At 44.9% G+C, this 14,921-nt stretch overlaps 1 long non-coding RNA gene across 1 annotated transcript; it reads right to left on the bottom strand.

Annotated features, from left to right (window-relative positions):
• Positions 1-12,409: 12,409 nt before the first annotated feature.
• LOC137150753 (uncharacterized) lies at positions 12,410-13,492 on the bottom strand. The gene is made up of 2 exons (XR_010919057.1): positions 13,306-13,492; positions 12,410-12,609 (listed from the first exon to the last, which is right to left on the bottom strand). It is a non-coding gene; the product is annotated as an uncharacterized lncRNA (long non-coding RNA).
• Positions 13,493-14,921: the final 1,429 nt, after the last annotated feature.

Raw genomic sequence — 14,921 nt, 5'->3', positions numbered from 1 at the left:
TTTCTTGTAGTGAATTTCTGTAGGACTCTGTGGCAAGGAGAGCCTCCCCAGCCCTCTGTAACTTTCTAGAAGAAACTGCCCCTTGGAACTAGACTGAGAAGGTAATTTGAACCTGTACCAGTGGGTATCCCACTCAGTGTTTACAAAGAAAAGACAAGCGCAAGGAACAGGATTGTGTTTGTTATTTGTAAGTCAAACCAGCTGTGATCTAAAGGCTGCAGATCCTGCCTTTGAGAAATACCAAATGTCACTGCTGCTTGCAGCCACTTTTTTTTTTTTCACGGAGGGTTGTTTTTCTTTGCTTTAACCCCCAGGTGTCAATTTGCTGGGTAAAGCCTAATCAGCTTCAGAGGAACCCCAAAGAGAGTATTGTCTGGGGAAACACTGGATAGGGCCTAACTGTAAACGTAAATGGAGAGACACCAGTATCTGCACAGGAAAGAGAGAGGCTTGCGGGAGGGCGATAACCAGGGCAAACATTCTAAAGCTGGTTTGAAATCAAGCTGTGAAGCTTAAAACTGCCTTCCAAAGCACCATGCTAGACCTTCAGAGCCAGCTCAGCTGCCTCTGTTATTGAGCCTGCTCCCAAAGGCAAAGATCCTTTGGCGGGACATTGTTCAGCCAATGGCATAAACTAGTCTTCCAGAGCTGCCATGGCAAATATTGGTGGGTTTGCATCACAGGGGTTTGTGGGGATGTTTTAATTGACTTTGAGCCTTGCAGTGATTTGGGTGTCAACCTGGTTTGCTCATAACTGGATCCTTGGTCCCTGGAAATGGGAAGGGATCTTACAGTAAAATAACTTTGAGTTTGAATGTGTAACAAATGGCACCAGGAAAGTTTCCCCCTGAATCTGGGTTGTGTTGTGAGCATTTCAGGATGCTCTGCTCTCACCACTTCATTCTACATGTCTTCAACTTGCTCTTTGAATCCTGCCCCAAGAACTGTAAGAGGCCTCATAGAGCCCCAGACTGACTTCTAACTCTTTCTTCTAACCCTATTTTCAATTTTCATGCTTTCTGAATTCTGTTCTGGGATTGGTTTGGCATCCTTTATGTGAACAGACAGAAGCATAGGTGTCCACAGGGTCTAATGCTTATATCTCCATCATGTGTTTATTTTATCCCTTGCCCCGGGTAGACTTCTCCATGGCTTTTTGAAGTGCCTTGGCAGAGCTTCAGTAAATTGGTCAGTTTCCCTCAATAGCCACAGACAATCGCATAACCCACTGTTCAGGGGGTATTCTGTGTCCCACACTATGTCTGAGCCATAGAAAATAAGGCTCTCCGACAGTTGCTAGCTGAGATACTCACTGCTTTAGCTCAAGTTGCACATGCCTATGCTCTTAGCTGTAGGGGCGCTGGGATTCAGTCCTTGGTAACGATCAAGATCAGTCATTTTGCTGTTTCCCAGGAGCTGCTGATCTGCTTAGATTCAAGGTCCCTGGATGTAGTGATTCATGACAGTGAGAAGATGGGGGTGGGCACAGCCAGCAATATATCCTCCTTGCCTCTTTGAAAATACCTAAGTATTCCCAAATGCTTCCTACAGAGTCTTGCATACATGTTGTATTTACATCCAAGGGCTGTTCCTTTAAGTTGCTTGAGAAGGGCCGGCCTTGCGGGAGGGGAGTTCTACACATTTTGGCTTTGGGTCCTGCTGATACTTGCAGCCATAAGTCAAGCCGCTGGAGCTCCACCAAGTTCTGGATGTCAGCATAACTGAGAGTTTTCTAGTTCAACATAACCAACTGCCAATACACTGGTCTAATGAAGGAGATGGAGAAACTTTAGAACAAAGACTCGTTCAAGTCACCTAACACAGCGTAGATCCAAGAGGACAAATCGACTTTACAGGCGTAGCTTAGATTGTGAGATATGCTTGCAAAGCCAATTTGTTTCGTTTTATAAGCTTGAAAGAGCCTAAGTCAGGGCTCCCTGTATGGTTTGAATTAGGTTTGGATAGTCGTGCTCAGGAAAGCTAGATATGGAGACATTTTCACTCAGTCAGTTTGTAGTGGAGCAGGGGCCATCTAGCACTTCTTCAGTGATTTAAAACTAAATAATCAATTTCTAGCCAAAAAAAGAAATAGAGGTTTCCAAAGAATGCGGAAAAGGGTGAACATCTGAAAATGGAGATACGCATCAGCCCTCAACGTTTCAGGACTCTGTTTCCACAGAGACATCAGCAGAGAAAGTAAGAATTTCAGTTTGTTACTTTTAATGTAATGAAGCTCTAAATAGCACCAAAAAATTAACATTTTAAAGTCAGTTTGTATTACTCTATTTAATTGGAAATGGTAATGCTAATACTTGTGTTTTGCTTGTCCACTGGTGCACAAAATGTCATAAATAGAGCCAGCTACATACATACAGGTGCAAGAGAGCAAAAACTTCAATGGGCAGCATCTCAACTGCTGTACATTCATCGATGTTCACCCGCGGAGGATCTGGCCTCAAGTCACTGTGAAAAGCACGCTTACTTTATTAGGAAGCTTCCAAAGAACAATGTTTTGGCTGCTTCTGTCTTTGTCGAGTACAAACCTGCCTCTGAGAATTTTGGCTCATCTCCCAAAAATATGAAGTGACAGCACAACATACAACAAGTTTTTCAATTTTAAAAGCTCTCCCCTTACATTCCTCTAGTGTATGTGGAAACTCTTCCTCAAAGGATCCCATGCATTGATTCAGTAGATGCTTATAGTTTTGATATTTGGCTGCTAGTATGAAGCAGACCCAGTTGCTCTTTAGACAGCTGCCCCCTGCCATTTGTTTGCTTAAGCCATGTTTTGATCTTTACAGCGCGTATTCCTTTTATTGCAGTCCTGTGCACTGTAATATCTGTTACATTTGTTATGTCAGTCACATCTGCCTCCAGCAAATACACTGCAGACATGTGGAAAACAAACTAGTGTTACATAACAACAACAATAATGGTAATAATAATAATAACACTTAGCATTCATTGTTGGTGCCCTTCTCAATCATTTGCTAACTCTCCCCACACCTCTGGGTGACAGGATGAGAAGTAGTATTCTCAGTTCACACTGCAATCTGAAATGCAGCTGAGGGAATTAAACAACCCTCTCAAGAAGGACTCTCTCCTTGGGAACTGGAACCTTGTGTACAATGAGAATTTGCTGGGATTCCAGCAAGCAGCAGCCAGCCACTGATGTATCTGCACTTGTGTCAATCCCTCAGGGTAGATAAGGCAAACTGCAATTTACACCAGTTTCAAGCAAGAGTAAGGTGCACTGGGGCAAATAGTGGTTTGCCTTGTCTACCCTAGAGGTTGCATAGTGCAGATACGTCAGTGGCTGGCTACTCTTGAAGTGCGCTATAGCGAAATGACATTGGTGGAGGCAAATTTACATAGACAAGGCCTGAGGTTTAGAGGTTTACTATGCATGGCAGAGATTCTTCCAATCTGTGGGTCTCTTGTAATTTACGTGGCCCTGGTTGCCATCAGTACAAGCCTTCCAGCTCACAGTATTGCATTGATCTAAATTTCAATGGTCTAGCTAGCTGTCTCTCCTCCCTCTCTGTAGCGCAACCCAGCCAGATGGGGCATTTCAGGGAGAAGGGTGTGTCAGGTACACACCTGTGCTCATAGCTCCATGAAGACGCCGCCAACTGATATCCCTGGTGGGAGGGGAGGGGGGTGGAACCAGGATGGAATAGAGGCTGGCCCAGTGGGGTTCCTCCCCCTCGACAGATGGCTGTGCTGGTTATGTCGGGGAGGCTGCAATCGGTATTTGTCTCTAGTAGACAAAGAACGTCTTCTCCGACTATATCTCATGTCTGGGAAGTTCTTTAGAGATGAAGGGTTAGCCAAATGCTAGGTGTTATTACTGTTACCCTCTTAGCTCTTGGCTTGCTAGTTGTTGACCATAGTTGAGCCTTTCTGAAATCACCATAGCATTACAGGTCTGATCAGTGGCATGGTCACTGACAAACTATGGCAGAGTAAAGCAGGTCTTCATGAACTGCCAGAGTATGCCAATATCTGCCTCCTCAGCCCCATTAGAGCAGAGAGCCCTTTAAAAGTCTTGGGCTCATCTATAATTCCACAATAGCATTTTCCTTCACACTGAGAAATTAGGGAGACCTCCCATATACCAGCTGGATCTGTAACTCCTGCCTCTCACCCCTGTCTGCTAGAAGAGCACAAGTGTGGAGGAGACTGTTCTGGAAAGCATTCCCTGCTGTAATCCTGCCTTCTGAATGTGGGGGGTCAGCAGGTCAAGCTGCTTTCTGCTCTTGGAGCTGAAACAGAAGCTGGGTTTGATTTTCCTAGCCTGTTGATTCCCTCTGGAGGGGATGTCAGGGCTTTGGTGGAGTGTTATTTTTCTAACCTCCTGTCCCCCTCAGAAGGATGAGGCTGAGGGTTTGATGTCATGGCTTGAATCATGCTGGCAGCTCCCCCACCTGAGCACTGATGTACGTGCTTACACCATCTTCCTTAGATTTAGGTTTCTCAGGGAGGCTTGGCCAGTGATGGACCCTGGTCTCTAACCTGGGGTGTGTGAACTGCAGGAGGGACCACAGAGTTGCTTTGCTAGCCAGACACTCCATCAACTCTTCAGGTGGGTATTCCTGGTGCACCAATAAACCAGTCCGTCTGTGGTAGCCAAGGGGGTCAGGTTGTTTGTATCTTTAAAGTTGCACTTCTTGTTCTCGCTTCCTCCAGACTCTCTGGCCAAAATGAAGCAGCAGGAACAACTAGGGAAAGCAAACACCCTTGAAGGTTAGTGGACTACAACCACAAAGCGGAGAGTTAGAAACGCAGGAACTCTGCAGAGGGGAACTCCATTGCTTTGCTAGGATTTTTCAGATGGAGTCAGAAGGGCCAATTCTGCAGCCACTTTGTTGTTAAAAGAAATCATGGGTTGTGCATGTTAGATCCCACACAGGTGGGTGGGATCCAATGTGGATATGCCATGGCAGGTTCCCCTTTGGTGAACACATACAAGGAGGCTGTGCAGTGTAGTACATGGAGCAGGACATTGAAAGTTAGGATTCCTGGCTTCCCTTGCTTGCTCTAGGTAAATCACTTCACCCCTCAGTGCCTTCGTTTACTGATTCCTAGAGTTTAAGGCCAAAAGGCACTATTATGGTCATCTTGTCTGACCTTTTGCACAGCACAGGCCATAGTATTTCAACCTGTGGTGCTGGCATCCAGCCCATAGATTCTTTCTGTGCTAGAGTCTATAATTTAGACAGGCATCCTATCTTGTTTTAAAGGCTTCAGGTGATAGAGAATCATCACATCCCTAGGTAAATTGTCCCAATGTTTAGTTACCCTCATTGTTAAAAATTTGTAACTTATTTCCAGGCTGAAAATGTCTGGGTTCAGCTTTCAGCCACTGGAACTTGTTATGCCTTTTTCTGCTAGATCAAAGAGCCCTTTGCTATGAGAAAGCTTCTCTCCATGTAGATACTTATAGTCTGTGATCCAGTCACCCCTTCACCTTCACCTGAATAAATTAAATAGATTGAGCTCCTTTTAGGCGCTCCCTATAAGGCAGGCTTTCTAGACCTTGTATCAGTCTTGTAAACCTTTTCTGAACCTTTTCCAGATTATCCACATCCTTTTGGAAATGTAATCACCAGAACTTGACCCAGTGTTTTAGTTATGGTCTCACCAATGCTGCAAGGGTAATGTCAGCTCTACCTCGATATCCCCTGCTTATATATCTCAGGATCACATCAGCTTTCTTACCCACTGCATTACACCCAGAGGTCAAGTTCTGCTGATTCACTACCATGACCCCTAGATCTCTATGGTGTCACTGCTTTCTAGGATACAGTGTAGTGAGGGGCTGTGGTACGAGGAAGAGTGCCTGTGATGTGTGTGTAACTGTGGCTACAGCATGTTAATTACTATCCAAGATGGGCCCATGCTGCAGCACTTGGAGCTGAAGCTGAATGTACCCCGAGTCCATTTCTTAAAAACATAAGAATCGCCTCTCCTTTGGAGGGTTCCAAGACTAGCTGCTCCAAGAAACAGTAATTTAAAGTGTCAAGAAACTTTATCTCTGCATCCCCTACTGAGGTAACATGTACCAGTCAATATGGGGATAGTTGAAATTCCCCATTATTAATGAGTTTTTTATTTTTATAGCCTCTCTGATCTCACTGAGTATTTCACAGTCACTATTGCCATCCTGGTCAGGTGGTCGGTAGTATATCCCTAATGTTATATTCTTATTATTCAAGCATGAAATTACTATCCATAGAGATTCTGTGGTACAGTTTGGTTCATTTAAGATTTTTACTTCATTTGACTCTATGTTTTCTTTCACATATAGTGCCACTCCCTACCAGTATGACCTATTCTGCCTTCCAATATATTTTGTGCCCTGGCATTACTGTATCTCATTCCACCAAGTTTCTATGATGCATATTATATCAGTAGCCTCATTTAATATGAGGTACTCAAGTTCACTTATCTTAGTATTTAGACTTCTAGCTTTGTATATAAGCACTTAAAAATTGTCACATTTTAGCTGTCTGTCATTGTGATGTAATTAAATGAGACTCTTTTTCATTTGAATGTATCTCATCAGATCCTACCCATATTTTATCCTCTTCCGTATTCTCCTCCTTACTAGGATATAGAGAATCTCCATTAATAGATCCTCTCCTATGGGATGTGTCTGTCTGAACCATGTGCTCCTCTGCACCTGCCAGCTTTTCCTCAGCCCTTAGTTTAAAAATTGCTGCACGACCTTTTTAATTTTACATACCAGCAATCCGGTTCCATTTTGGTTTAGGTGGAGCCCACCCTTCCTGTATAGGCTCCCCCTTTCCCAAAAGGTTCCCCAGTTCCTCATAAATCTAAACCCCTCCTCGCTACACCATCGTCTCATCCATGCATTGAGACCTTGCAGTTCTGCCTGTCTAACTGGCCCTGCGCATGGAACTGGTAGCATTTCAGAGAATGCTACCATGGAGGTCCTGGACTTCTTGATTAACTGAGTCCCAGCAACAGGCCTGAAAGCTACTCTCCATGAACATTCATATAGACCGGACCTGGCTTGTATGGATGCACAAAGGGCAGACAGAGCTTGATCCCTGTGGCCTTCTCAACTGGCAGAAATACTGCATACTTCCCCAGCTCTGTTTATGTGTATAATACCCTTAGCTGAGCCAGCCAGAGGCTCACACAGTGTCTGTGGAGTTTACATTGCAACAAGCTCTCTGAGACCGTGCCTTCCTGTATGTCTGTAAAGCACCATGTACACCCAGCTAGTAATGATGCTAAAGTGAGGTTTCTCATCTATGGTGCATGGCCATATGGAAAACTCAGACCCACGCCTGGCAAAGATCAGGAGGGATTAAAAAGATTGGCACTGTTCATCTTAGAAAAGAGACAACTAAGAGGGGCTGTGATAGAGGTCTATAAAATCATGAATGGTGTGGAGAAAAAGTGTTATTTACCTTTTCACACAACACAAGAATTAGGGCTCACCCAATGAAATTAATAGGCTGAAAGTTTAATACTAATAATAATTAACTAATTAATACTAGTACTTCTTCACACAACGTACGGTCAACCTGTTGAACATATTGCCAGGGGATGTTGCGAAGACGAAAAGTATAATTGGGTTAAAAAAAGAATGAGATAATTTCCTGCAGGATATGTCCATCAGTGGCTATTGGCCAAGGTGGTCAGGGATGGACCCCCTCCTCTGGGTCTCCTTAAATCCTTGACTGCCAGAAGCTGGGACTGGATGACGGGCTGGATCACTCCATAAATTGCCCCATTCTGTTCACGCCTTCTGAAATATCCGGCACTGGCCGCTGTCAGAAGACAGGATACTGGCTAGATGGACCATTGGTCTGACCCATTCTGTGACCGTTCTTATGTTCTTAACGCTGTGCCACAAGGCAGGGTACTCCCATGTACCCTATGGAAACATTCATTGCAGTGCATGTGCTTGGCTGGAGGAAGCATTTGCTATAAAAGGGACATGGCTCTGGGTGTAGACAGGTAGTCTTGAAATAAAGAGGCGGTAGGTGAGAATCTGTGTTTGGCTGTCTTGAAGTTGGAGTGGGGAGCATCTTCCTGCCCTTTAACCTACTACAAGCAGCATGCTCCACCCCAGCCAAGCACTGGAATTTGCAGCTGCTGTGACCGGCTCCCAAGCCTATTAGCTTTGTGACCCATTTTATAGGTAGGGTTGCACAGACCTTCCCTGCCCCTGATGCTGCCAGCCTAGAGGAGCAAAGAGAACATTTCACAAGAGAAATAAAACCTTGGCCTCCTTCTGCCCTGCTCAGCTGCCAGGAAAGTTCCCAAGGAAGCAGCACAATCTTTGTTTAGCCATTAAAGCAGAAAAAGAGGAGAGAATCTTAGGAAATGCTTGAAATTATTAGGTGATCTTAACTCTAAGGAGCTAAATAAATGCAAAGCAATTCCACTCTCCCCCCAGCCCCTCGTGCTGCTGTAGAATGTAATCTTATTTCTAAACACACAATTACAGAAAATAAAAAGAAAAGAAAAGAATAATTAATTTCTGCTTCCTCATGCAAATCCTCGGACCAATCATTTAGGGATCAGGAGCAATTCAGCTTCTTGTGCAAATTCCAAACTGAAGGCCTGAAAAAAGAAAGTGAATGGATTTACTTTTCTAAGAACCAGCATTAACAAAGGTTCCATTTTCCATGGTTATGTGTCTGGCTAGACAGCCCTTGCTGACAAGCTCTCAAAAAACATGTGTTGGCCTGTTGAAAAGGCCTTAGTGTTGACTGACAGACTATTGAAGTGACAAATTGTTTCATTGTACTTGGCAGGGAGAGCGCTGTATTAGATAATTATGGTGAGGAGGGAAACGATAGGTCAGAGGTCAGAAGACATGTCTGACCCTATTTTCTGAAAACTCTGAATGGAGCCCAGTCCCTGGGGACCAGAGTGTGACACTGGCTCATTTTTTTAAACTTTCCGTTCAAATGATTAAGAGCCAAAGAATATAGAGAAGGGAAGGACTCTGCTTGCTCTCTCTGTCCCTGGCCTTTCAGAAAACAGCTGGCGGAGTTTATCCATGACAACAAGTTTGCAAACTCACTCTCTGTTAGCTGCATATTGTAACCTAAAATGAGGGCAAGATTTCTGCCCAGTGCCTCCTCTGTTGCATGACACAAACAGACGGGTGGAAAGATGACAGGGTGTGTCTGAGGTGATCCTGACAGCAGTGTCCATGACAGAGAAGCTGAAAAAACACCTTTGATAGATGTTTACATGCTTTCTCTGGGAGCTGTCCTAGTGTGGATTTAAGGACGTTCATTACACAGACATGACTCAAAAAATAAAATGCAGAATGTGCCCAAATGCAAGCAAAGTTGGCTAGGGATGAGTCAGCCTGTGCAAAGCCCAAATGGTAGCAGACAATAGGTCATCTCTACCTGGACCCTCTGCCCAAAAGTATCAATGGCAGGCCCCAGAGTACCATAAAATGGTGGCAGAGTAAAGGTCTGTCCATTGATTCATAGGTTCCGGGATCAGAAGGGACCATTGTGATCATTTAGTCTGACCTCCTGTGTAAACAGGCCAGAGAACTTCCCCCAAATAATTCCTAGAACAGATCCATCCTCTTCCAGTCTGCAGCTGACCTTTCATAGAATCATAGGGCTGGAAGGGACCTCAAGAGGTCATCTAGTCCAGTCTCCTGCACTCATGGCAGATCACTGCAGAATTGGCTCGAGGCGGGTGGAATGGGATCACTGGTCCTGATACCACCTTTGCAGCTCTGGAAAAGTCTCTTGGATGTAACAGAACTTCAGCCTCAATAGGAAATGCCTCTAACATCCTGGGTTAACTGACTGAGTCCAGCAAGCATCACCCTCTCACTTCAAAATATAGAGTGTTCCAGGAAACCATCTTCCCTGACGAAACCAGCTTCTCTCTTGAAGAGTCTAAAATAATCTCTGTTCACAGTAAATCACCTGAGCGAAATTTTGTGTCAGTGGAAGGGAGCAGTTGGTATGGTACACTTTGGGGACTGGCAAGGGAGAAAGAAAATAGAAAAATGAGGTAACAATGAAGTTCTTGTCCTTCAGCCCCCACTATGGGAAGCAAATCAGGAGAGGAAAATACCAGGAAGGGGGTGGAAATACAATCTAGTGTCAGTAGAAAAGGTGATGACCTGGGGGAGATATGAGAGAGACAGACTGACTGACTATGGGCCATAGGGAAAACTGGGACAGCTGTTGGCAATGGAGGCTGAGACATTGTGCAGCTGGAATTACAGGATTGTTCAATGAAGAGGAGCTTTACAGACAGAAATAAAGATTTTTGGGTATGTGTTTGGGGGGAAATCTGGACTTCAGTAGAGTTGTGCAAAGCTGCAGTGAATTTGGAATAAAAGGTTTGCAGTATCAGTGATGTGCACTAACCCTGATGGAACACTATTCCACAAACATGCATCAGTGTTTGCATAGGCCACAAATAACTTACAATATTGTAACAAAGAAATTTTTAAAAAGCTAGGGTTGTGAATTGGGAGCCACATGTTGGGTGTCAGATGAAATATTGCAACACTCAGAAAAGGGTGATGGTATTATTATGTAATATTTATATTGTGGTATGGCCTAGAGGCCTCTACCAGTTCTAGGCCCATTGTGCTAGGTGCTGTACAGGCATGTAGAAAATGACAGTCCCTGCCCCAAAGCATACAGTGTAATAGTGGATGAGACAAACAAGCTAGTTGTGGAAGCCGGGCTTACAAAAGTTATGGGATGTGAGTGTCAGAGAAGCACAGTCTCATGTTGGCTGCAATCTCCTTGGGGCAGGGACTGTCCTCTCTATTTAGCACTGTTGGTGCACAACAATAAATATTAGGCGAGCTGCCAGAAAGCCACACTAGGCTGAAATCAGCATTGCTGTAACTCCATCCCCTTCTCTCTGTCTATCAAGGTCCTTATGCAGTGCAGCCTCCTCACCGAAGTATCTCAGCTGCAGCGGGGTTAACCCAGGGCCGAATGCTGTTTATTTCATGGAACCTGTCCTGACAATTGTACCCATTTTGTTTTGAGGGATTTCTGACTCCCCACAGTGTGCTTTGTATGCTATGTCCCTGATGTAGCTATAGTACCTTTTGGACTCACAAGTACAAATTGCTGCCTGTTTTTGTTGCCAAAACCATTTGTGTTTGGGAGTGGGCCCATATGCACTAGAAAAAGGTATGCATCTTAGTGAGCCCATTCCTGAATTTGTGAAACACCCCATTCCAAAATTCCAAGGCTTTTGGACATTGGCACAACCCTAGTAGAGATCATTTGCCAGGGTGCTGTATGCCAACAGCACCCAATGAACACGTGTGTGTGTATCTCTTGCAGTGCTAAGGCAAAGAAAATTTGAGGAACTAGAGCCTCAACAGCTTGGAGATGATTTAGGAGGGTCAGCACTAATGTCTGTGGCCAGAGATGGAGGTGAGGGGAGACCAGAGCTGAACGCTGAGTAACATGATTGAAAATATTCTGAAATTAACCAAAGTCTTTCTGCAGGGACAGCGAATTGTTGATGCAAACTGCCCCTCTCACAGCACCAGTGCTCCTGTTGAAGCCAGGCCTGCTCAGAGCTGGCACTAGCAGTTTATGAAGCTTACCTGCCTCACAGAATAAGAAATCTAACTAGTCGTCACCCCACCTCACAGGCTTAGACCTGGGTGCTCCCTAACTTGATAATTGCCTGGACAGTAACCCCCTCCTTCTCAAGTTGGATGGCTTCTGCCTGTGATTACAAACAGAGCTGCACCCAAATTTACTGAGGCTGTTTTTTTTCACTGGCTGCAACAGAGAACAAATAATAATGATCGAAGCCTCTCTCCCTCCATAGAAATAAAATATGGCCATGGAAATCCAGCACAGCTACTCCATTGAGAACACTGTTAAACTGAGTAATACCAATAATTCAAAACAGATGAGCGGAGGGCTCAAATACTATAGACTTAGTATCCCAATCTGACCTGACCTTTGGAACTTGCTGAAAGTTACCTTGAAACTCACCAGAACTCTTTGTAACTTCTGTAAAGGGTTATTTATTGCGAAGTCATAAATATTTGTTATGGATTTTCTCCATCAATCTTGAAAATGAATTAGGTTCGAAAAAATTTATGTAGTTGGATCTTGGGCATGTGTTTCAGGGGAAGGGGAAGGAAAGTAGAATCTGCATTGTGCACAGGAATGAGCTGAGGCAGAGCTCTAGGCTCTGCTAGCTGCATTAACCAGTTCCCTTCTGCAAATGATTTAAATGTACTGTGCTACTGAGGGGCAAAAGGGGACGAGGAAGAGAACTTTCTAAAAAACCCTCTTAAAATCTTTCTATATAATTGTCTGTGTAAAAAGGAAAAGAACTCAAGAACTCAGCAACTTGGGAACCTTTGTGCCACAGGAAATCAGACTCAAGGTAACATCTGCCAAGTCTCTCTAAAGCCGGCTCGGGCAGTGGTTGTGGGGAATGGCAAGCTATCTGCAGACTAAACTCATTGTCTTTCCAGCCAAAGGAGCTTGTATCCCCGATCTATTCAGAGAGCCGCTCCACGGTACAACATGGTATGTGGCACATCAGCTTTGGGACGCAGCCAGAGAGGCTTCACCATTCTTCACCCTGCAGGCAATTAATAGGCCCTGATTCAGGGAAGCCCATAAGCATGTGCTTAACATTAACCATGCTCTGAAATTCCATTGAACTCGGTAGGATTTAAGCACATGTTAAAGTTACATACATGTTTTAGGTGCTTAAAAGGTGTTTTTCTGAATTGGGGCCATATGGCTCTGTGATGGAGTGTTTACCCCCACACCATTCCTGATAGGCCAATTAACTGCATAGGCTGCACTTGGAGGGGAGCCAGGGTTCAAGAATGCTCAATTAAGGATGAAGGTCAGCTAGGCAGGACCAGGCTTAGCTGAGCCCAGAAGGGGGCTATACAAGAAGTAGTCTGCAGTTGCTCCCTGACAGGAGGGAGGTTTGGTAGAGATGACAGGGTCTGGCAAGAAGCCAAAGAGGGAAGGCGCTCTGGGGAGTCGAGGAAGCTCAGATGGGTGATAACCCAGAGGATGGAAGGAGGAGGTAGGGCAGAGCCTACAGAAGTAGCAACCAGGTCTGGGAGTAAAATAGACCCTAGCTGTGGCGTATAGGGTCCCTGGGCTGGACCAGGAGTAGAAGGCAGGCCTGGGTTCCCATTCCAGCCAGTGGGGAAGCAGCACAGCCTTGGACTTAGAACAGAGGACTGCCTGAAATGGCGAAGGGACAGCATGTCAAGAGAGTCTTTACCAGCCCCTGGAAGGGAAGGGCTGTAGTTACCTGGCCGCAGGACTGAGCCATGAAGACTGAGCCTTGTGTCCTTGAGGGGGAGATTGAGACAACGGGCTGAGTGACTGCAGGGAGGCCGTCTGACTGGTGGCAAGCTAGTCCCTAGCTGAGCCACAAGGAGGCACGCCAGTGGTGAGGAGTGAACCCTGTTACAGGCGCCCTTGGAAATCAGTGGAACGATTCCCAATGGCATTCCCCTGCGGGGCCCGAGAGCCTGGGCTCCAGCCCTAGCCTGAATGGCTATGCTACAGTTTTATAGCCCTGGGAGCCCGAGTCAGCTGACCTGGGCCAGCTGTGGGTGTTTTACGGCAGTGTAGACAAATCCAAAAGGCGAACTTTCTGTGCTAATAACATGAAGTGAAATGCATTCTTCTCTCCAATACTCAGGGGCTGTGTATCTTTTCTGCATTAGTTTTATAGGAACCCCAGAAAATCCCACAAGACCCCACAGGATCCCACAAATCATACCAACACTCATAAGCTGTTGGCACTGTAGCTAATGACATGCTATTTTAAGAGGTTATTGCCAACAATTAACTCTGGCTGCATTTTTTCCTTTTAAAAATTGTTTGTAGCAGCTATGCTTACCCTGTATATAATTTCAACAAGTGCATAGGAGAATCTGCAAAAGTTCAGAATAGTTGCCTGATAACTTGTCCTGGCCTTTGCAGAAAGGTGCTATTGCTGAATAAAAGACAGAATGGAAAATGATTGCTTTTTTTTAGAAGGAATACTTTTGACTTATGATAAAAGATGTTTATTTGCAGGGATACTAAGGCATGGCTGATGCAGCAACATGCAGGAGTTTTTGATGAGTCCAGGTCTTTCTTTTTGTAGAACACAATGCAAACATACCTTTTTATTCATGCTTTCCCTGAATAGAGGCAGCAACTCATTGGCTTGTAGGTTTCCTTTTTCCTCACAAACTCAGACTAAGGAAGGATCAGAAAAGATGGTTCTAACCAAGCAAGTGCTGCAACTTTAATTCATGTGCTTTGGTGCCTAGAAATACATCTGTAGGTATCTAGAAAGAACAAAGGCCCCAGGTCATGTGGGAGGTCACTGCAGGGCCAGGTGTCCAAATTGCTGGATGCAGTGTATTTTAGATGGAAAGGGATTTAGCTTTGCATGGCTAGATGTGGCCAGGATTTGGGGGGAGGGAATACTCTTTGTAAGACATAGTCTGTTGTAAAAAATGACATTAACCAATTGTTACAGACTTTAAAATTCCTCTGAGTGACCTGTAGCATTTGTACATGTATCTTCTTGGCTCCAAATGGAAATATGTTTCTTCTTGAGAATATGAAGTACATGGACAGATTCTGTCTGTGTCTAGGTGCTTATATTAGTGTCCCTACTGCTGATACACCTGCTGAATATCTCCTTCTTTGTCATACTCATACCTTGGAGGATGGCATCTACACTGCAATTAAACCCTGGGGCTGGCCTGTAGCAGCTGACTTGGGCTCGCAGGACTCATGCTAAGGGTCTGTTTAATTGTAAGGTAGATGTTCAGAGTCAGGCTGGAGCCCAGGTTCTAGGACCCGGGGTGGAGGGAGATTCCCAGATTTTAGGCTGCAGCCCAAGCCTGAACATCTACGCCACAA

This window comes from Emydura macquarii, unplaced genomic scaffold (genome assembly GCF_026122565.2).
Source record: "Emydura macquarii macquarii isolate MOO-44397 ecotype Brisbane River unplaced genomic scaffold, CSIRO-AGI_Emac_v2 contig_201, whole genome shotgun sequence".
In the NCBI taxonomy this organism is placed as follows: domain Eukaryota; kingdom Metazoa; phylum Chordata; order Testudines; family Chelidae; genus Emydura; species Emydura macquarii.
This window is presented reverse-complemented; position numbering and strand designations above follow the sequence as displayed.